The following is a 24,704-nucleotide window of genomic DNA, read 5'->3' on the forward strand; positions in this document are numbered from 1 at the left end:
GGACTATTTTATATATATATATATATATATATATATATATATATATATATATATATATTGAAATATATATATTCTGGAATTCGGTTCTCTAGACTTAGATCTTATTGTTAAGTTTTCTTTTTTTTACCACCAGGCTGCGCTGTTTCACTTTGCAAATATAATGGCACAAAGCGAAGAATAGACAGCGACAGCTTCAGGACGGTCTAATTAAAATGAGAGGGGATAGAGCTATAGCTTGGGGGGGTGGGGGTGGAGGACGTTAACCTCTTGAGGAGCCCTAGTACGTTGGCTGTACAAGGATGCTGGGAGTTGTAGGTTTGCAACATCTGCAGGGCCACAATTTGGAGACCACTGGAATAGATGTTTACATTATGATTCAGATTTTTTATTTTTATTTATAACACTCAGAAAGGGTTAAAACATCAGCAAAATACGCTCTCCCAGAATTGCCGATTTTTGATCCCCTCACCACTCAAAATGAAAACATAGAAAAAGTGAGCAAAAAGTCTTGAAAATTTGTATAACCCCTTAAGGACTCAGTTTTTCGCGTTTTTCAGTTTTCGCATATTCGTTTTTTCCTCCTTGCCTTTTAAAAATCATAACCCTTTCAATTTTCCACCTAAAAATCCATATTATGGCTTTTTTTTTGCGTCGCCAATTCTACTTTCCAGTGACATTAGTCATTTTACCCAAAAATTCACGACTAAATGGAAAAAAATCATTGTGCGACAAAATCGAAGAAAAAACGCCATATTGTAACTTTTGGGGGCTTCCGTTTCTACGCAGTGCATATGTCGGTAAAAATTACACCTTATCATTATTCTGTAGGTCCATACGATTAAAATGATACCCTACTTATATAGGTTTGATTTTGTCGCACTTCTGGAAAAAATCATAACTACATGCAGGAAAATGTATACGTTTAAAAATGTCATCTTCTGACCCCTATAACTTTTTTATTTTTCCACGAACAGGGCGGTATGAGGGCTCATTTTTTGCGCCGTGATCTGATTGTTTTGATCGGACTTTTTGATCACATTTTATTCATTGTTTTAATGGTATAAAAAGTGACCAAAATACGCTTTTTTGGACTTTGGAATTTTTTTGCGTGTACGCCATTGACTGTGCGGTTTGGTCCCGAACAGCCCGACTGACTAGCCGGGATACTTTCACTTTCACTTTAGAAGCGGCGGTCAGCTTTGACTGCCGCTTCTAAAGGGTTAATACCGCACATTGCCGCGATCGGCGATGTGTGGTATTAGCCGCGGGTCCCGGCCGTTGATGAGCGCCGGGACCGACGCGATGTGATGCTGGGTCGCAGCGCGACCCCGCTTCATATCGCAGGAGCCGGCGCAGGATGTAAATATACGTCCTGCGTCGTTAATGGGTTAAAGGGGTACTCCGGTGAAAATCTTTTTTCTTTTAAATCAACTGGTGGCAGAAAGTTAAACATATTTGTAAATTACTTCTATTAAAAAATCTTAATCTTTCCTGTACTTATTAGCTGCTGAATACTACAGAGGAAATTCATTTCTTTTTGGAATGCTCTCTGATGACATCACGAGCACAGTTCTCTCTGCTGACGTTATTATAATAATAACGCTTTATTTATTGTTGTCCTTAGTGGGATTTGAACCCAAGTCCCCAGCACTGCAAGGCAGCAGTACTAACCATTGAGCCACCATGCTGCCCTTAGCATACATCTGCTATGCATGGTTGCTAAAATGGACAGAGATGTCAGCAGAGAGCACTGTGCTCGTGATGTCATCAGTGTTCCAAAAAGAAAGGAATTTCCTCTGTAGCACTCAGCAGCTAATAAGTACAGGAAGGATTGAGATTTTTTAATAGAAGTAATTTACAAATATGTTTAACTTTCTGCCACCAGTTGATTTAAAAGAAAAAAAGGTTTTCACCGGAGTACCCCTTTAAAATAATACATTGCTGAGAAGCTTCGGCAAAAGGGGACATCGTACCTGGAACCTGGCAGGTGCCTTTTGGCCCGAAGGTGAAGGGTTTGGTTTGTCGGGGGCTTCTCTCCTGTTGAGAAGGGCTTGCGATGGATCGCATCCTCGTGCACATTTTTGCAAGAAAAATTGAGAAAGGGGGTACAGTCAGGTTGCTTTGTGATTTTTATTTTATTTTATTTTATTTAAAGCTGAGGTCCGTGCTCTAAAATCACCCAAGTGCAAGTAAAATGTGCAAGTGTTCACACACAAAAAACGTGCACAAGAATGCGGTCCATCGCAAGCCCAGAAGCCCCCAACAAACCAAACTCTTCACCTCCGGGCCAAAAGGCACCTGCAAGGTTCCAGGTACGATGTCCCCTTTCAGCTCTTAAAAAAAAAAAAAGTACTTGTTCCTCAATAATTCTGTTCAATCCCCCTGAGTTTTTATATTCGCTGCTCATCCGTCTACAATTTGCTCCTAAATTTCTGGCCGCGCGTTGCCGAGAGTACGGAAGTTTGATGTTGTCAAGTTTGTTTGCCAAGAGTTAATTAGGGAAAGGAAGTCAATAACAGAGCAGGATGTTTTTAATAAAAAAAATAAATAAAATAAAAAAAAAAAGAGTAAATCTCTCCTGTAGAAATTTCTACAACATATTGAAAGGTAAACTCGGCGACAATTTAGAATATTCACCAGTTTAACCCTTTCCCGTTTCAGTCATTTTTTACGTCGGCCTTTTTGTTTTCCTGTTTTTGTGTCAACTTCACCTTACAAGTAGTGTTGCTCGCGAATATTCGCAATGCAAATTTTATTCGCGAATATCGCATATTCGCGAATTTGCGAATATTCGCGGTTATAGCACTATATATTCGTAATTACGAATATTGTTTGTTTGTTTTTTTACTGAATTTTTTTTCACAGTACACATCACAGTGATCACCCTTCTCTGCTTCCAGCTTGTGTGGTGTAAAGAAGGCTCTAATACTACTGTGAGAGACCGGTGTGCGAATTTTCGCATATACGAAAATTTTCATATGCTACTTTTCGCATATGCGAACATTTGCATAGTTTACTTTTCGCATATGCGATTTTCTACTTATGTTAATTAAGGTATATGCTAATTTTCGCATGTGTTAATTTTCGCATACACGAATATTCGCATGTGCGAAAATAAATCGAGAATATTACGAATATGCGAATATTCGCGAATATTCGCGAATTCGAATATGGCCTATGCCGCTCAACACTACTTACAAGAGTCATAACACACACATATATTATTTGTTTATTTATAAACATTTTATTTCAGAAAGTTAAACAAAAGACAAGTATACAGAAAAAAAAAGTATAGAGAGCATAGGGGAGGTTTAACGAAAACTGTACAGAGGAAGAGTGGTGCAGTTGCCCATAGCAACCAATCAGAGGGCTTCTTCCATTTTTAAAGAGGCCTGTGAAAAATAAAATAATCTGGTTGCTATGGGCAACTGCACCACTCTTGCTCTGTACAGTTTTCGATAAATCTCCCCTCATAAGGTTACATGCCAACCGCCATAAGTCCATTTGAAAGGCGCCCATCATGTATGAGGATTCCAGACGTCTTTTTTGTTACATATACTATACCAGTCTTTTTGAGGAGCAAGTTTTGTTTTTAGTTTTCTTATTTTTATTTTTTATTTTTCCAGTAAAAAAATTTTAAGTGCAATGGAATGGGAAGAAGCGACAGTTCTGTCATTTTTCAGATTTATGGCGTTGACCCTGTGGTATAAATGACATAGATATTGAGGGAGATTTATCAAAACCTGTGCAGAGGAAAAGTTGCCCAGTTGCCCATAGCAACCAATCAGATCGCTTCTTTCATTTTTCACAGGCCTTCATGAAAATGAAAGAAGCGATCTGATTGGTTGCTATGGGCAACTGGGCAAGTTTTCCACTGCACAGGTTTTGATAAATCTCCCCCATTATCTTTATTCTGCAGGTCATACAATTGACAACTGAGACCAAATATACAGTGTTTGTTATAATTTAATACATTTAACCCTTGAGGACACTGCCAACTTTCATTTTCGTGTTTCCATTTATTCCTCCATAACTCATGAGGGCTTGTTTTTTTTTTTTTTTTTTTTTTTTTTTTTTTCTTTTTTTTTTGCGGGTTCAATTGTACTTTGTAATTGTACTTTTACCTTTCATTTTAACATAAAATATATGAATAAGCAAAAAATAAAAAAATAAATGGAGGGGAAAATGGGAAAAAGATCAAATTTTGTAACTTTTGAGGGTTTTCTTTTTGCACAGTGCACTTTACAGTAAAACCAGGGGCATAACTATAGGGGATGCAGTGGAAGCAGTCCTGGTGCCTGAGGGGGCCCCAAGTCTCATTTGCCCCATAAGAGACCAGTATTATAAATGGCACATGGGGCCCTGTTACAGATTTTGCATTGGGGTCCAGAAGCTTTATGCCTCTGGGTAATGTCTCTGGGAAATGTATCTTTTTATTTTATTTTATTTTTTTTTTTTGAGCAATACGATTACAACAATTTCCATATTAACATTGTTTTTTTTATTATTGTACTAAACTTATTTGACAATATTAGTATGCTTAAAGGGATACTACATCCAAATCTAACATATCCCCTATCCACAGGATAGAGGATGAGTAGCTGATCGTAGGGGGGTCCGACCGCTGGGACCCCCCGCGATCTCCAGAACGGGACCCTGTCTCACTCAGTGAGGAGGGTGTGTCTACCCCTAGATGGCGTGTGATCCATTTATCAGCATTTACGCACCTTGGCACAGCCCTGCCTCCTTGACACTTTGGCAACCACCCTCAGCTCCAGCAAAGGTACAGTCCACCCTTACGCTCTAACAACTATCCAACAGTGTCTGCAGCAAATACAGCTGACAGATTCCCCTTTAAATACATTACTAGAGGGGGGTCTTCAATTCACAACCATGTTCTGGCCAGTGCAGAGAGCAAATAAAAAGAGACTTCATCCCTCTGGAGGACCCAGTACCTGCATTTATTACACAGAAACCCCTTTGATTTCTATTCACACAGTGTAATGCTTAATTTTGCCTGTAGGAGCGCTGTAGGAAAAGTGAACACACGTTGCCTTTTTATTTCTTAGCCAAGTGTCAAAGAGACGGGGATGTGCTGCTAAAGTGCCACGGCCTACCTCCTCCCTGACCAAGCCCCTCATTGACTGATGAACAGGGCTCTGTACACTTATCATGAAGAGGATAGGAGGTGAGGAGGGGGGTGGCCAGGCTGTGGCACTAAGAAGCTCGGCTCCTCCTCCTTGACACTTGACAAAGAACTAAAAAAGTGATAGATTTGGCTACCACCGTCAGCTCCAGGAAAAGTAATGTTAGCTTTTATACAATAACAGATATCCAATGGTGTCTACAGCTCTTAGTGCAAATACAATGGACAAATCCCCTTTATTAGCTCGATTATACCCCTCTAAGAAAATGACTATAATGTCTTATGCCATTGTACTGGAAAATAGATAACATTGATAATCTGACAGATTAACAAAAATGAGGGGCATTAAAGGTGTACTCCACTGCTAGACATCTTATCCCCTATCCGAAGGATAGGAAATAAGATGTCTGATCGCAGGGGTCCTACTGCTGGTCCCCCCCCCCCCCCCCCCATGATCTCCCGCAGCACCCAGTGTTCTAAACAAACCTGCGGCAGTGGTCGTGACACCCCCCCCCCCCTTGTGACGTCACACCACACCCCCTACATTCATAGTAAACAAATACAGTCCAACTGGCTGCGCCGATTATATCCCCTATCAATCACAAGCATAATGATAGGACAATGCTGACACCCCCTCCCATAGGAATGAATGGAGGGGGCGTGGTGTGACATCACAAGGGGCGTGGCCGGGACATCACAATCACAGCCTCCGACTCCGAGCGTTCTGTACAAAATTTTCAGAATGCTGAAGCACCAGAGTACCCTTTAATCTGTTATCCCCCGCCTGGGGTTCATTTGGATCCACCCGATGATGTCATGTACGGGTTATTAATAGTTAATGTATTTTTGGGATCATTTGCATGTACTCTCCGACCTGTGACACCTCCCTGACTCACGTGTTTGTTCTCACTGACCTAGACTGACATTATTGTCTCTTGCCATCGTAATCCACTGGAAATCATTCGGTGGCCTCAGGTCATAATGTTTCCCTGAAAAACAACATAAACTTCATAGATAATAATCCAGATAATATTGTTATTTCATTTCTACAATAATACATTTATCATGGGAAGATGCGAGCTGCTTGTATACGTTCTATTCTGGTATATGACCGTCAGATTGGATAGTTCATATATATAGGTTTTCAACTGCGATTATGGAATGCAAAGCCAGGAATGGAGTCTCAGCCTTTTCTTTATACACGTCCTCCATTTGTGATCTGTTCCTGGCATTGTCATCAGTATCTAGCAGAATACCCAGCATATTCCGGTCTTCCTACCTAAAGCTTGTGGGAGAGGAAAAGCAACAATCCTCATATCACGTTCTAATATCCCATCCTTATATCCTATCCCCATATCTCTTCCTCATATCTTGTCCCCGTATCTTGTCCTCATATCTCTTCCTCAAATCCCGTCCTCATATCCCGTCCTCATATCCCGTCCTCATATCCCATCCTCATATCCCATCCTCATATCCCGACCTCATATCCCATCCGCATATCCCATCCCCATATCCCATTCTCATATCCTTTCCTCATATCCTTTCCTCATATCCCGTCCTCGTATCCTGTCCTCATATCCCGTCCTCATATCCCATCCTCATATTTGTCCTCATATCCCATCCTCATATCCTGTCTTCATATCTTGACCTCATATCCCATCCTCATATCCGTCCTCGTATCTTGTCCTCATAATCCATCCTCATATCCCGTCCTTATATCCCACCCTCATATCCAGTCCTCATATCCCACCCTCATATCCAGTCCTCATATCCAGTCCTCATATCCCGTCCTCATATCCTGTCTTCATATCCTGACCTCATGTCCCAACCTCATATCTTGTCCTCATATCCCATCCTTATATTCGTCCTTATATCCCATCCTCGTATCCCGTCCTCATATCCCGTCCTCATATCCTGTCATCATATCCCATCCTTATATTCATCCTTATATCCCATCCTCATACACTGCCCTCATATCCATTCCTCATATCCTGTCCTCATATCCCATCCTCATATTCGTCCTTATATCCCCTCCTCATATCTAGTCCTTATATCCTGTCCTCATATCCCGACCTCGCATCCCAACCTTGTATCCCGACTTCATATCCTGTCCTCATATCCCATCTTCATATCCCAACCTCGTATCCTGACCTCATATCCCGTCCTCATATCTCGACCTCATATCCTGTCCTCATTTCCCAACCTGGTATTCTGTTACGCATAACTTAATTTCTGATATTATTTGTTTTGGTTTCTTTGTATGTCTGGATTATTTGGATTGTTACAAACATCTGGTCATAATTTCATCTGAATACCCCTTAAATACTTCTATCACCCACTGTAGATATACAATGATGCAATACATTAAACACATTTGAGACATCAGTGTTCATCCGCTACCAATTACAGTTCCCCCGATGACCTCATCAGTACCGTCCGGTGATCTGCATTTCCAGTTGGCGCGGCCATTGTTGCCTGTAGAGATGTTGGTGCTTTTGTTGATACTCGTGAACTTCTTCTTCCAGTAAATGTGGTGAGATGTTATCACGGTAGATGGTGTTTGCTCAGGGGCAGGGCTCCTCGGTATTCATCATGATATAGGGTGACACAGGATATCAGCAGCGGCAGTATTGCTTATGGGTGACATGGGGAGGGTGAAGCTTTTATCTCCGATCTAACTTCGATACTGCACGTCTCGGTGGACACCAGATATTGTGTACATATTTGTCTCAGGTTTTTACAGAACGCTACTGTTTGTCGGGGCACATCCATCTGGATGACCTAAAAGTTCAATGCTGACAAAACAGTGAGATTGTTTCACGACAAGTCACCTTTATACACAGCCTGGAAAAGTTTACAGCGTCCCTATCAAAAAGCTTCGACATGGCACAGAGACGTGTGAAAAGTTCCAATTGGTTGGGGTCTCAGTGCTGGGACCCCCACAGATCAGGAGAATGAGAGGGGAGAAGCACGTGGTAGGATGCTTCACTCCCTGGTCACATCAATCTCCATATTATTACACAGATCTCTGTGAGCTGAGGAGTGAAGTGCCCACCATGTACTTCTCCTCGCTCCTTCTCCTGATCGGTGAGCATTGTGACATAACCTTTTTTTTGTGAATGACAGGGATACTCTAACCTCTAGGTACATGGGGTACTTGTGTCTGCCTACACTGTTCTCTAACGCGCTAGTTCACACATGGCATTGGGTACTGTGATCAGGATGGGGAACTATGTAAAATAACTCTGCACAGTGGTTGATGTTCTGTGTTCATGCTCCCCTCTCAGGCTGGTTCTATGCCGCACACATGACATCAGCCACTGTGCAGAGTTATTTTAGATAGTTCCCCGTCCTGATCACAGTGAGCGGCACAGCACTTACAGAGATCTCGCCGCAGGCAAATAGAAGTAGACACAGGCAATTCATTTTATTACGAAGTCGTTTTCATATGAATTGAATTGTTTTTTGTATGTTCAGAGCGAAAAAAATTTGCAGATCCATTCCGAAAAAATGATAGTCCGAATAAAATATTAAAGGGGTACTTCGTTGCTTTACATCTTATCCCCCTATCCAAAGGGTATCCCCTATCCCAATGCTGGGACCCCCGCGATCTCCCGCAGTACCTGGCGTTCTAAACAAACGTTGGGTTTTCTGCGGCAGTGGTCGTGATGTCTTGGCCATGGCCCCTCCATTCATGTCTATGGGAGGGGGCGTATCGGCAGGAATACATAGAAATTAATGGAAGGGGCGTGACGTGACGTCACGAGGGGTGTGGCTGTGACATCATGATCACAGCTTTCAAAATGTTCAGAACGCTGGAGCATCGGCGTACTCTTTAACGAAAAATGAAGACCACAGACACAGTCTCTGTTATACCAGACATTTTCTTCTGAAATCGAAAACCATTGAAAAAAATAATTTCAAGAAACAAATCGAAATGAAAAAAAAGAACACAAGTACGAATACCTAACCTATCCGAAAAGTTAGTGTTGTTATGTTGCCGAAAAATGAATCGTAGAAATATCGAATCTGAAAGAACTGCCTATCCGAAAAAAATGCAGTTAACGGAAAACAAACCAGAATGAAAAGAAACAAAAATTTTGGTTCTGCACATGTCTACATAGAAAAGATGGAGGACACAGGTGCAGAGGACCTGTGTGTCAATCCCGCAGAGGTCCCAGCGCTGACTGAGATAGGCAGGTCTGTCCCGGGGCATTGCAACCCCTGGCCACTTCTATCCGACTGTTGCCTACTGCACGCAAAAGTGTTTTTTAGGATGATTAAGACTCCAACAAAGCAGCCAAAGGTACAGCTGCATTACACTTCTAAGCAGCTTTCACATAGTTAGTTTTTAGGGGGTAAAATCTCATGACTGTTTCGCTTTAAATATTTTTTACTTAGCAAATTTGTTGCCTCCTCCTGATATTTCTGCTCCTTTTCTTGTTGATAGCTCATTGCCTAGGTTACAGACCACTGCTCCATTGTTAATATAATTACCTTTATAGCATCGCAGGACCTTCCGTCATGTGACTATGTTGGTTTCTTTGGGATATGCTTTAGGACCTTTCAAAGGTCAAATGGTGTGGTCACATGTCAGACCATGATCCTTTGTACAGATAATTGACAGAAGTTTTGGACCAATCAGCTTAAGGCCAGCCCCTGCCCATATAAGGGAGCTGCAGCCAATGTTCACTCTCTTGGGTTCCGGATCATCGGAGAGTTGAGATCTGCGTAACTTGTGAAGACAACCCTAGGCCAGGAGCCTGCCGGCCTCAGCCTGAATCAAACCGTGAGTCCTAAACTAAATCCCCGCTAAAGCTAGCGGGACTACTGGACCAAAACTAAATCCCCTAAATCCAGTGGAACAGCGCATATCAGTCTTCGGACTTTAAAACGCTTAAGGTCCCAACCACTGTCAATATCTAAGAGACTTTGCTTGTAAAGAGACTGTTCCTGTTATAAAGCCTGCATAAAATCTTCAGTAAAAGTTTCAACAGTTTTCAGCAAACTCTCCGGTTGTGGACATTCACGGGTGGCGGTAGGATAAGCTGTACAGAGGAGCCCTCACCCTGGTGTCACGAATAGAAAGGGTTAACCAGACACCCTTTAGTTACCGCACAGCTTCACCCCATATTCCCTACAACCCCAGGCTACCACAGTTATATATAATGTAGATAATACCATTTTATGTATATTTGTAATATATATTGGTTAAACAATGTGTATATGTTTGGGTGAAAATTGCCGTCCCTGTAGCTATTGCCTGTGTGTCTCTGTGCCGAGACTAATTACAGCAAGTCTGGGTGGAACACGTTTTACTGTATATTTGTACAGGAGGAGACAACTTCTTCCAGCCGCGACTCTTTTCTGCAGAAGTTGTTAAAATAACATCTTGTCTTAACAAATTCTTTTTCAGCACGCATTTCACCTCTATACAATCTCCCCATCTATAGTCCCCCAAATGGTAAGAATGCCCCCCTCCCCCTTGGTGCCCCAAACAGTAAAAGTTGGTAAGTAGGTCCCCTATTAAGTTTATCTCCAACAACAATTAGATCCCCCCCCCCCCCCCCCAGGCATGTAAGCCCCTTAGTAAGCAGACCCCCCTCCCTCCCCCATTAGCCAGGTAGCTAACCTGTTAGGTAGGTAATCCCCCATTAGGTAGGGATCCCCACAGTAAGCAGGTTTCCCCCCCCCCCCACAGTTGGCAGTAACCCCACCCCTCCAGGTAACTAATAACCCCCCTCCCCCCAATAGGTAGTAACCCCCCCCCCAGGTAGACAGTGGCCCACCCCTCCAAGTAGCCAATAATCCCCCCCCCCTTTAGGCCGCAACTTTACCCCAACCCCCCCCCCCCCCCCCTCCCCATAAGTGGGCCCCTGGTGAGATATCTTACTGAAATTCTATAATCTCTTTTAGGGTCAGTTCACACTGTGTAATATTTGCCAACATATTTTATTTTACGTAGCCTTCTTTGGTTTGAAATCCCCCCCCCAAAAAAAAAAAAAAATGAATAAATACATTTTAAAAATAAAATGTCCCTAAAATGCAAAAAAAAAACAAAAAAAAACACAGCTGCCATCTTTCAGAAACACAAAAATAGCGCCACCATTGTCCTCAGTTCACGCGCGGCATTGCAGCTCGATTCTTTTTGAAGTGAATGGAACCGAGTTGTAATATCACATATTACCTGAAGACAAGGGGTGGCGCTGTTCTGCGAAAAAAAACAAAAAAAAAACACTATGGTGCCTCCAGCTGTCGAGAAAAACTACAACTCCCAGCAGTTGTAGTTTTGCAACAGCTGGAGGCACCCTGCATGGGAAACACTGCTTTAGATTCTGCTGTTTGTAAAAGCTAGAGGCACACTAGTAGGGTTTCCCATGCCTTTGGCTGTCCGGGCATCCTGGGAGTTGTAGTTTTGCAACAGCTGGAGGCACCCTGGTCGGAAAACAGTGGGTCTATGCACTAACACAGTCCTTGGCAAGTCCTGATAGCCTGTGAAGAGTCCACCACTTCTTTATATATAAAAGAAAAAGGTTTGCAGAAAGTCGTGCACCATCCTTGCCCCCCTGCGCAGTCACCCACACACCAGTCTAACCTGTTCGTGTCGCTTTTAGGTGCCAAACGTACACGGTTGTGATTGTATTTAATTCTGTTTGTGACTGAGCGATAAATAAAAGGAAGTGACACGAGGGAAAAACCCTGATTGGCTGCTCACTCCTCTCTGCTGCTCGTCTGCCACAAATATTAACAAAGCAAACTGTGTCTGTGTCATAGTGTGTGTGTACATGTGTGTGCGTGTGCTGCTATTTTATCTTCTGCCTGGGACAGGTGGAGCAGAGCCGGGGCTATCTGTGGGTGACACTACATACACACCTGCCGGCAGGTAAGTAACCTCTCCATTTTAAAATGTAATCATCTAGAAAACGGAACGATCTGTTGTGTAGAGATGTAGCAGAGCTGAGACGGTTGGAACGTCAAAGATAACTTTGCGAGTTAGGATAATGGTGTACCTGGACGCCACAGGTAGCGCATGCCAAATTCATATTAAAATAATAATAAAAATTAATTAATAAATATATATATACACACACATAAAATATATAAATAATATATATAATAAAAAATGATATATAGATATATATTGAAATACAAAAATATATACATGTTATACATATATATATATATATTGGTATATTTTTTGGTACCCGATTTTTTTCAATCGCATTGCATGAATTTTTTTTCTTTATTTCAAATTTTTTTTGGGGGGGCGGGGGGGGCTGGATGTAAGTAGACCCCCCCAAAAAATTAGAATTTTTTGAGTTAGGATAATGGTGTACCTGAACGCCACATGTAACGCATGCCAAATTCAGATTAAAATTGTAAAAATAAATAACTAAATATACAATATATATATATATATATTTATTGGTATATTTTTTGGTACCTGATTTTTTTTCCATTACACTGCGCAAAAAAAAATTGTTAAATTTACATAGACAGGCTTTAGATAGACAGGATGTTTTCATATACACTATCTAAAGCCAGCCAACCCCCCATATACATGCACGCTCAGCTTGGCCGTGCATGCAGGTACATTGATTGGGGAGTCTTATACCGTCTCAGGACACTTTTACACAACTATTTATCTCCCTTTTGTTCCTACATGGAAGTTCCTGTAATAGCTTTATCAGTCTATCAGGCTATAAAAACTACAGGTGTGAATTGTTTCCAATGAAAAAACAGTCATTCCCTCTCCCATTATAGCTGATCATAGGGTATGTAATAGGTGGGATCCCCTGCACTTCTCCAAATTGGGGGTAGAAGAAGAATTCTAATATGGGTTATTCCCTTTAAGATAATTCCATAGTAAAGCTATGTGATATCACAGGGGTGGCCAAACTCACTCAACATTAGTGCCCCATCGTTAGCCTTCAGATGTTTGAGAGCCACAGGTTATGCCCATACCTAAAGATTAAGAAATACATGTAGGCAGTAGGATTTATTCAGATATAGTATGCAACTACATAGTAATCACATAATCACAAAGTAAAAATATACATACCAGCTATAGGTCCCTCATATAACAGTAAGCTCCCCATACTGCCCCATATACCAGTAAGCTCCCCATACTGCCCCCATATAACAGAAAGCTCCCCATACTGCCCCATATAACAGTAAGCTCCCCTTACTGCCCCCATATAACAGTAAGCTCCCCATACTGCCCCCATATAACAGTAAGCTCCCCATACTGCTCCATGTAACAGTAAGCCCCCATACTGCCCCCATATAACAGTAAGCTCCCCAAACTGCTCCATATAACAGTAAGCTCCCTATACTGCCCCCATATAACAGTAAGCTCCCCAAACTGCTCCATATAACAGTAAGCTCTCCATACTGCCCCCATATAACAGTAAGCTCCCCATACTGCTCCATATAACAGTAGGCGCCCCATACTGCCCCATATAACAGTAAGCCCCCCATACTGCCCCCATATAACAGTAAGCCCCCATACTGCCCCCATATAACAGTAAGCCCCCATACTCCCCCATATAACAGTAAGCTCCCATTCTGCTCCATATAACAGTAAGCCCTCCATACTGCCCCCATATAACAGTAAGCTCCCCATACTGCCCCCATATAACAGTAAGCCCCCCATACTGCTCCAAATAACAGTAAGCCCACATACTGCTCCATATAACAGTAAGCCTCCATACTGCCCCATATAACAGTAAGCTCCCCATACTGCCCCATATAACAGTAAGCCCCCATACTGCCCCATATAACAGTAAGCTCCCCATACTGCCCCCATATAACAGTAAGCCCACATACTGCTCCATATAACAGTAAGCCCCCATACTGCTCCATATAACAGTAAGCTCCCCATACTGCCCCCATATAACAGTAAGCCCACATACTGCCCCCATATAACAGTAGGCTCCCCATACTGCTCCATATAACAGTAAGCTCTCCATACTGCCCCCATATAACAGTAGGCTCCCCATACTGCCCCCATATAACAGTAAGCTCTCCATACTGCTCCATATAACAATAAGCCCTCCATACTGCCCCCATATAACAGTAAGCCCCCATACTGCCCCCATATAACAGTAAGCTCCCCATACTGCCCCCATATAACAGTAAGCTCCCCATACTGCTCCATATAACAGTAAGCCCCCATACTGCCCCCATATAACAGTAAGCTCCCCATACTGCCCCATATAACAGTAAGCCCCCATACTGCCCCCATATAACAGTAAGCTCCCCATACTGCCCCATATAACAGTAAGCTCCCAATACTGCCCCATATAACAGTAAGCTCCCATACTGCTCCATATAACAGTAAGCTCCCCATACTGCCCCATATAACAGTAAGCTCCCCATACTGCCCCATATAACAATAAGCTCCCATACCGCTCCATATAACAGTAAGCCCCCATACTGCCCCCTTATAACAATAAGCTCCCATACCGCTCCATATAACAGTAAGCCCCCATACTGCCCCCATATAACAGTAAGCTCCCCATACTGCCCCCATATAACAGTAAGCTCCCCATACTGCCCCATATAACAGTAAGCTCCCCATACTGCCCCATATAACAGTAAGCTCCCCATACTGCCTCCATATAACAGTAAGCTCCCCATACAGCCTCCATATAACAGTAAGCTCCCCATACTGCCCCATATAACAGTAAGCTCCCCATAATGCCCCATATAACAGTAAGCTCCCCATACTGCCCCCATATAACAGTAAGCCCCTATACTGGCCCATATAACAGTAAGCCCCCATACTGCCCCATATAACAGTAAACCCCCATACTGCCCCATATAACAGTAAGCTCCCCATACTGCCCCCATATAACAGTAAGCTCTCCATACTGCCCCCATATAACAGTAAGCTCTCCATACTGCCCCATATAACAGTAAGCCCCCATACTGCCCCATATAACAGTAAGCTCCCCATACTGCTCCATATAACAGTAAGCCTCCATACTGCCCCATATAACAGTAAGCTCCCCATACTGCCCCATATAACAGTAAGCCCCCATACTGCCCCATATAACATTAAGCTCCCCATACTGCCCCCATATAACAGTAAGCCCACATACTGCTCCATATAACAGTAAGCCCCCATACTGCTCCATATAACAGTAAGCCCACATACTGCTCCATATAACAGTAAGCCCCCATACTGCCCCCATATAACAGTAAGCTCCCCATACTGCCCCATATAACAGTAAGCTCCCCATACTGCCCCCATATAACAGTAAGCTCCCCATACTGCCCCCATATAACAGTAAGCCCCCCATACTGCTCCATATAACAGTAAGCTCCCCATACTGCCCCCATATAACAGTAAGCCCCCCATACTGCTCCCCCATATAATAGTAAGCCCCCCCATACTGCCCCCATATAACAGTAAGCTCCCCATACTGCCCCCATATAACAGTAAGCCCCCCATACTGCTCCCCCATATAACAGTAAGCTCCTCATACTGCCCCCATACAACAGTAGGCCCCCCATACTGCCCCCATATAACAGTAGGCCCCCATACTGCCCCATATAACAGTAAGCTCCCCATACTGCCCCCATATAACAGTAAGCTCCCCATACTGCCCCCATATAACAGTAAGCTCCCCATACTGCCCCATATAACAGTAAGCTCCCCATACTGCCCCATATAACAGTAAGCCCCCATACTGCCCCCCCATATAACAGTAAGCCCCCATACTGCCCCCCATATAACAGTAAGCTCCCCATACTGCCCCATATAACAGTAAGCCCACATACTGCCCCCATATAACAGTAAGCCCCCATACTGCTCCATATAACAGTAAGCTCCCCATACTGCTCCATATAACAGTAAGACCCCATACTGCCCCATATAACAGTAAGCTCCCCATACTGCCCCCATATAACAGTAAGCTCCTCATACTGCCCCCATACAACAGTAGGCCCCCATACTGCCCCATATAACAGTAAGCCCCCCATACTGCTCCATATAACAGTAGGCCCCCATACTGCCCCATATAACAGTAAGCCCCCCATACTGCTCCATATAACAGTAGGCCCCCATACTGCCCCATATAACAGTAAGCTCCCCATACTGCCCCCATATAACAGTAAGCTCCTCATACTGCCCCCATACAACAGTAGGCCCCCATACTGCCCCATATAACAGTAAGCCCCCCATACTGCTCCATATAACAGTAGGCCCCCATACTGCCCCATATAACAGTAAGCTCCCCATACTGCCCCATATAACAGTAAGCTCCCCATACTGCCCCATATAACAGTAAGGCCCCATACTGCCCCCCCCCCCCCTTCCTTATAACAGAACAAGATAAGTCACGGCGCAAGGACAGTCTGTCTAAGAGTCAGATGACAGGCTCGGCTCTGCTACATCGTCAAATATCGAACCAAGCAGATGTGCCATATTTTCAGCGTACTGTATATGTTATATTTAATGTACATGGCAGGTAATATGTTCTGGGCTTGAAATAGTCGTCGGATTATCGGAATTATTGCATGCCGGGCTCCGATTCCGTAATAGTTATAGAACGGATCAGCGGTAAATGACTTGGACTCAGACAACACAAAGCAAATATGATGAGATTAGCGAACTAAGTATAACACCTATATAAACAGAACGAGATTAAATAATGCTACGCTCAGCTATACCAGTGTTTCCCTACCAGGGTGCCTCCAGCTGTTGCAAAACTACAACTCCTAGCATTCCGGACAGCCTTTGCCCACTGCCACAGCCACTGCTAAAGACAGATGACATGTCAGTTTATAATGGCATTCAACATTACCCAATGGCACAGCAATGGGGCACAGGACATGACTACTCACTGGAAACAGCACCACACCTGTCTATAGGCTGGGCCCGGTACTGTAGATTTTTCCAGCCAATTTCACGACCACCCCCTTGGTCCAGACCAGATTTTCCAGTCCACCATACATTATTCTGAGTGCGACCAGAGCAGCCTGGATCAGTCGGCGCTAGGACCGCACGGCTATTTCCGTCCCCATAGATGGCAATGTCTGCGGTGCTGATTCTGCCAGAACATTGAGCAGGTTGACACACTGTAAAAAAAAAACTTCTCCTCTGTAATAGGGGTGACACATTGTAACAAACCTCCTCCTCATGTAATCTGCTTACTACTGGGGTGGCACACTGTAACAAACCCCCTCCTCATGTAATCTCCTTACTACTGGGGGTGATACACTGTAACAAACCCCCTCCTCATGTAATCTGCTTACTACTGGGGTAACACACTGTAACAAACCTCCTCCTCATGTAATCTCCTTACTACTGGGGTGACACACTGTAACAAACCTCCTCCTCATGTAATCACCTTACTACTGGGGTGACACACTGTAACAAACCTCCTCCCCATGTTTTCACCTTACTACTGAGGTAATACACTGTAACAAACCCCCTCCTCATGTAATCTCCTTACTACTGGGGTGACACACTGTAACAAACCCTCTCCTCATGTAATCTCCTTACTACTGGGGTGATACACTGTAACAAACCCCCTCTTCATGTAATCTCCTTACTACTGGAGTGACACACTGTAACAAACCCCCTCCTCATGTAATCTCCTTAATAGTGGGGTGACACACTGTAACAATCCGCCACCTCATGTAATCTCCTTACTACTGGGGTGATACACTGTAACAAACCCCCTCCTCATGTAATCTCCTTACTAATGGGGTGACACACTGTAACAAATCTCCTCCTCATGTAATCTCCTTACTACTGGGGTGACACACTGTAACAAACCTCCTCCTCATGTAATCTCCTTATTACTGGGGTGACACACTGTAACAAACCCCCTCCCCATGTAATCTCCTTACTACTGGGGTGACACACTGTAACAAACTCCCTCCTCATGTAATCTCCTTACTACTGGGGTGACACACTGTAGCAAACCTCCTCCTCATGTAATCTCCTTACTACTGGGGTGACACACTGTAACAAACCTCCTCCTCATGTAATCTCCTTACTACTGGGGTGACACACTGTAACAAACCTCCTCCTCATGTAATCTCCTTACTACTGGGGTGACACACTGTAACAAACCTCCTCCTCATGTAATCTCCTTATTACTGGGGTGACACACTGTAACAAACCCCCTCCTCATGTAATCTCCTTACTACTGGGGTGACACACTGTAACAAACCCCCTCCTCATGTAATCTCCTTACTACTGGGGTGACACACTGTAACAAACCTCCTCCTCATGTAATCTCCTTACTACTGGGGTGACACACTGTAACAAACCTCCTCCTCATGTAATCTCCTTGGTTGGCAAGCTCTGTCACACAGTCATGGACCCCAGAGAGGAGCATGGCGTGCATATGGTACCGGGGGAGGGGCGGTGGCAGGGTTTTTTTTGGAGGGAGAGTTGGTGGGTAGCGGGTGGTCGCACTGTCAGGATACTGGTCATGACCTGGGTGATCACGCCTGTGACTCAGAGAGGGGTGCTGCACATGACCGTTTTACCGTATGGGGGGTGGGGTTGCTGCTGGCTGAACTGACTGGTGGTTGTGATTTCGGATGCTGGCTAAGTTTATTGCGGCGGGCAGAGCATCACCCGTCTGTCCCCCCCTTTAAGAGGGCACTCTAGGCAGCTGCCTATCTTGCCTATGGGCAGAGCCGGCTCTGAGCGCCCCGTCTTCCGGTAGATGACACGCTCCTCACTGAGAGCGTCAGGGTTCCGTCCTGGAGATTGCAGGGGGTCCCAGCGGTCAAACCCCCCTCGATAAGCTACTTATCCCTTATCCTGTAGATAAGGGATATGTTAACTTTTGCCTGAGTTCTTCTTTAACCTTAAGATGATAACTAAGAACTCAGGATACTACAAGTTCTTGGTGTTTGGTAGAAGAACCTAACTGAAGATCTGTTTTGGGTCCAATTTGGCAATCTGTCAGATTTTGGGGGATTCCAATTTGATTTCTGAAGGTCCTGCATTGGCCCTACGATTTTCCACACAAAGTATGTACAGGAACAGGAACGCCAGGCAGAAGTTCCTGCTCCTGTACAGTACACTGAGCCCAGAAAATGTAGTGAGTGGATCTTGGGATGTCTAAAGAAAACAGAAACCCACCAAACAGTTGACCTTCTGACAAATCTGATTTCATTTTGGGGAAATTTGGACCAAATCTAATTTTGACCACAGTAATTTGCTCATCTCCAGACACGACGAGATTTATTCCTCAGCTGGTCCTCAGCTGGTCCTCACATTGGACTCTGTTTGTACTGGCAGGAGCCTTGGTTCTCTATTCCTTTCATCCCCGGCCTTATCCCTTGGCAGGATCCCCAGACCTCAAACCTCTAATCCACTTGGAACAGATCACTTATAGATTTCGAGGGAAATGGTGACTATTAAATTATATACTTAGACTGGATACTCTTAGCATTGACTTTTTTAGGTTCATGTTACATCTACGCTCTGAGAAAATGTCAAAACTAAAGCCGGCCATACACTTCAGGCGGCTAGCTCTATCGACCTCCTATCCACTTGGGCAAGTGATTTAGATGGGGAGTGGGAAATAAGCCGCTGACAGATATCTGTACAAGCGGCTGATCTCCCAAAAGGATCGGGCATGTTTAGACCCAACTGCCCAATTCTCCTCAACCATGACATCTGCCATGAGGTCCCTACACATCAGTGGTCTCAAACTGTGCCCCCTTCCAGATGTTGCAGAGCTTCAACTCCCAGCATGCCGTTGGCTGTCCGAGTATGCTGGGAGTTGAAGTTTTGTAACATCTGGAGGACCGCAGTTTGAGGCCCCTTCCATACATGGTTGGTTGGTCCCATAGAGCTCCATCACGGCATTGTCTTTCTGGTTGTCGTATACTTACCATTCACCACAACTGGACAGCACCTTTTGGAGACCACCAATTTCATCCTCTCCTTTCTTGGCTCTTTGGTTCCGCAACACCGAGGATATTTCTCCAAAGTTTGAAGGTCCATCTTATGTAAAATATTTCTCTAGTTTTTCAACCAGAAGGAATGGGAGACATGACAGTGGAGGAGGTGGGGGTTCAATATATCACCCTATTTAACCCAATAATAACCCTATCACCCTATATGACCTAATACTCACCCTTTCACCCTACATAACCCTATAATCACTCTATTACCCATTATAACCCAATAATAACCCTATCACCCTATATTACCCAATAATCACCCTATCACCTTATTTAACAAAATTATCACCCTATATAAACTTATAATCAGCCTATCACCCTACATGACCCAATAATCTCCTATCACCCTACATAACCCAGTAGTTACCCTTTTACCCTATAAAACCCTTTAATCACCATATCACCTACATAACCCAATAATCACCCTATCACCCTATATAACCCTCTAATCCCTCTATCACCCTATATAACCCTATAAACACTCTATCACCCTATAACCCAAAAATCACCATATAATCACCCTATATAAACTTATATTCACCCTATCACCCTACATAACCCAGTAATCACCCTATCACCCTATATAACCCTATAAACACTCTATCCCCTATATAACCCTATTATCACACTACATAACCCAATAATCACCCTATCACCCTATATAACCCTATAAACACTCTATCCCCTATATTACCCTATTATCACACTATATAACCCAATAATCACCCTATCACCCTATATAACCCTTTAATCACCCTATATAAACCTACATACATAAACTATTATTCACACCGGTATCATATTCATCTCTTCTCGCTGGTTTATTACAGGATTACCCAAGCGGCAGCCATTGTGTCGTCTTTACACTGGGTAACTTTATGATCATTTTTATAGGTTATTAGAGTTTATAGACTTTGTCGCCATTATTTACAGTAGTTGGCTGCGCAGACTACATCCAGCCGGTGACCTCATCTTTAGGTGTGAATGTTCTTTTTACAGAGTTGAGTGTTTGCTCGATGTTAAAGATTAATCCTCGGGTTGTGAAATTCCCCATTAAGTTGCATTGTGATGGTCGGATTAAGGGAGGAGGAGACAAGTGAACCCTATAACAATGGCCTGGATAAACAATGGCGGTGCAGGTGCTGTGACACGGCAATACCCAGCATGCTTTGCCAGAGACGCAATGTAGTGTAAAGTCTGTGAATCGATCTTCTATACATCTATCCAGGTGAATAAGCCCTGTGAGCTTTCTCCTGCCACAGAGCAGTCCTTGTCCATCGTTAAAGCTTTACTTCATTCACTTGGATGTGGTAAAGGGGGTTATCCAGGACTGGAAAAACATAGTTGCCCCATTTTGTCTGCGGTTTGTATTTGTCTAGATGGTCTGGTCTGGGGTCTGTATTAGTTTAGAGGATCTGGTTTGGATTCTATATTTGTCTAGATGGTCTGGTCAGGGGTCTGTATTTCTTTAATGGTCTGGTCAGGGGTCTGTATTTCTTTAATGGTCTGGTCTGGGGTCTGTATTTATTTGATGGTCTGGTCTGGGGTCTGTATTAGCTTTGGAGGTTTGGTCTGGGGTCTGTTAGTTTAGGGGGTCTAGTCTAGGGTCTGTATTAGTTTAGGAGGTCTGGGATCTATATTATTTTAGATAGTCTGGTCCGGGATCTGTATTTGTTTATTAGGTCTAGTCTGGACTCTGTATTAGTTTAGGGATCTGATCTGGGGTCTGTATTGGTGTAGAGGATCTGGTCTATGGTCTATATTAGTTTAGGGGGTCTGGGTTCTGTATTAGTTTAGGGGTCTGGGTTCTGTATTAGTTTAGGGATATGGGTTCTGTATTAGTTTAGGGGTATGGAGTCTGGTTTAGGATATGTATTAGTTAAGGTAGTCTGGTCTGGGGTCTATATCAGCTTAGGAGGTCTGGGTGTTATATTTGTTTAAGATTTCTGGTCTAGGGTATTCATTAGTTAAGTTGGCTTGTTTGAGATCTGTGCTAGTTAAAGGGATCTAGTCTAGAGTCTGTATTAGCTTAGGTGGTCTGGTCTGGGGTCTGTATTAGCTAAGTTGGCCAGTTTGCGTCTATAATAAGACATGTCAGCCAAACCTCCTGTATACATTAGACAGGAGCCTCCAAGATCTCCTGTGACATACAGTGTGACGTCAGGGGAGCCACTGTCAGTGCCACATCATATCACGTTTTTTTTTTTTAACAACCTCTGTGAAATCCCTTCATAAAAGTTGCCAAGGTTGCAAATAAAATATCCCAATGCTCATGTGACTTTCTAAATTATTATTTTTTTAAATAGTAAAATGTTATATATTGAGGCTAACTAATCCCCCTGATAAGAGGATAAGAGTACATAAAAAGGTTGGTCATTGACCTATATGATGAATTTGGGGAAGGTGATTTCTAAAGAGTAGTCTGACCAAACGCATGTAGAGGGGGGATTCCTAGAGGAAGCAATGAGTTGTGATCTGTGCGATGTGGAAATATCTACTGGGATACCGGGGACTCGACAGAATTTCAGTCTATTGAATGAAAACAGGGAATCTGAGAAGAGACGGAGGATGACGAAATACTCATGTGTCAGCCGCAGCCAGACAGGAAGTTGTGTAGTGGACGTAAGACTTTCTAGTCCTGTGGAAGCCTGGGTTACCCTCAAGAAATTTCCCAACTTTTTGGAAAAACCTTTTGTCTCGTAGATCCATGGTGAAGAGGGGGACACAATGGGGTCTCATCGGAATCTACTGAAAGATCTTAAATGTTGTTTCCCAACCTGACCTTCATATTTGGCCACTGAAACTGGGTTATGTGAAATATTGAAGGGAGAGATTGACAATACCAGTTCACCTCGATAAGGGTCACCCAGGATTTGTGGTAAAACTGCAACTGATGTTTCCATTTGATGGGTCTTTGTCTTGGCCTTGGTTGGAATTCTTGACATTGTGATTGGCTTTTCCCCAAAGGGAAGCCTTGAGTTTTTGCAGTAGCTGCAGGAGACTTTACTTAAAGGGGTACTCTGCCCCGATTCATCTTATCCACTATCCAAAGGATAGGGGATAAGATGTCTGACCTGCGGGACCCCCGCAATCTCGGCTGCGGCACCCCAGACATCCGTTGCACGGAGAAAACTTTGCTCCATGCCGGATGACTGGCGATGCGGGGCAGAGTCCCCCTCCCATAGACTTGCATTGAGGGGGCGTGATTGTAACATCACGAGCCTCTGGAGCTGCACCTGAGTCTCTAAACGGGGAGATCGGGGGGGTCCACAGTGGCGGGACCCCCGCGATCAGACATCTTATCCCCCATGCTTAGGATAAGGGATAAGATATCTAGGGGCAGAGTACCCCTTTAATTCATGGGGGATCAAATGTTGATGTGGAGCACGGCCGTCTATCTTTTGTATATGGTGGACTCCAAACTTTTCCCCTACAGGGGCCTTCTCACCTTCCCCCATTGACGACACATGAGTGTACATGGGTATGGGGGCATTGGATGAATAGTTTTTGGAGATGTATAGGAGCCTTTATCCTCTTTTGGACCAGTAATGTCGGATAACAAGGAACAATAAATTCCACTTAAAGGAGTACTCCATCCCTAGACATCTTATCCCCTATCCAAAGGATAGGGGATAAGATGTCTGATCCCTGTGGTCCCACCACAGGGACTCCTGCAATCTCTGTTCATTTAGAATGCTGGGTGTGGGCGGCAGGGGTTGTAACATCACAGCCACACCCCTCATGATGTCACACCACGTCCCCTCAATGCAAGTCTATGGGAGGGGGCGTGGCGGCCGCCACGCCCCCTCCCATAGACTTGCATTGAGGGGGCATGGTGTGACGCTATGAGGGGCATGGCCGTGGCATCATGACCCTTGCTGCCTGCACCAAGCGTTTGGGACAAAATGTTCCAAATGCTGGGGCAGCGGAGTACCCCTTTAAGTGGATAAATATTATTAGCTAAGATAGCTGCCTCGAAAGGTGACCAAACATCCCCATGGTGCTCCAGCCTTTGTACTTTAGCTTTAAAATAAAATGTTAAAACTTCTAAATAGGCCCATAAACATACACTAGGTCATTGTCAATTCTGCTGACCCTCATATTGCGTCCTATGATCTCAGACCACCACTGATTCAGTGGACTCTTTAGGGGGCTTTCTGTTCTCAATTTAAATGGCCCTGTGTTTAGCAATAAGGCCGCTTTTTAGATAGATGAAATTTTTTTTTTTTTAAAGATCTCCTGGAAAATTCTGTGAAACGAGTCCATCGGTATAGTAATGGTGGCTGTACTGAAGACCCCATATAGGTTCTGCAAAACCCTTTTTGGGAAACAATGGCTTAAAATTAGCCGATTTTTAATGGTTTCCATGTAAAGCCTTTTTCCTCCAGAGGGGGCACTGCAGGAAAACTGGACACATGATATTCATTATGACCTTTCAAATATGTTGGCAAATTCCAGAAATAATTATTTACCAATACTATAGTGTTTACAGTGTAGACGAAAATCATAAATTGTAATGTTACGCTGCAGTAAACCTTCTAAAAATAGGATGAAGAGGGTTTTACAGCACTGTCCATTATAAAACGTGCGGATGTGCAAGACAGGAATGTGA

The 24,704-nt window shown here is 43.7% G+C and overlaps 1 protein-coding gene across 4 annotated transcripts in view; it reads left to right on the forward strand.

The window, feature by feature from the left end:
* The window catches only part of EHF (ETS homologous factor), a 75,131-nt gene that overhangs the window by 8,261 nt on the left and 42,166 nt on the right, over window positions 1–24,704 (forward strand). The window contains exon 1 of one of the 4 annotated variants that reach the window (XM_056528566.1): window positions 3,861–3,882. The exons of 1 other annotated variant lie outside the window; for it this stretch is intronic. The gene's annotated coding sequence lies outside the window, so the exon portion shown is untranslated. Of the gene's footprint in view, window positions 1–3,860; window positions 3,883–4,762; window positions 4,784–9,798; window positions 9,936–24,704 lie in introns of those variants that run through there. 2 more of the 4 variants (XM_056528567.1, XM_056528565.1) reach the window with 2 other exon arrangements.

The sequence above is a fragment of the Hyla sarda genome, chromosome 6 (assembly GCF_029499605.1).
Source record: "Hyla sarda isolate aHylSar1 chromosome 6, aHylSar1.hap1, whole genome shotgun sequence".
NCBI classification, from domain to species: Eukaryota; Metazoa; Chordata; class Amphibia; order Anura; family Hylidae; genus Hyla; species Hyla sarda.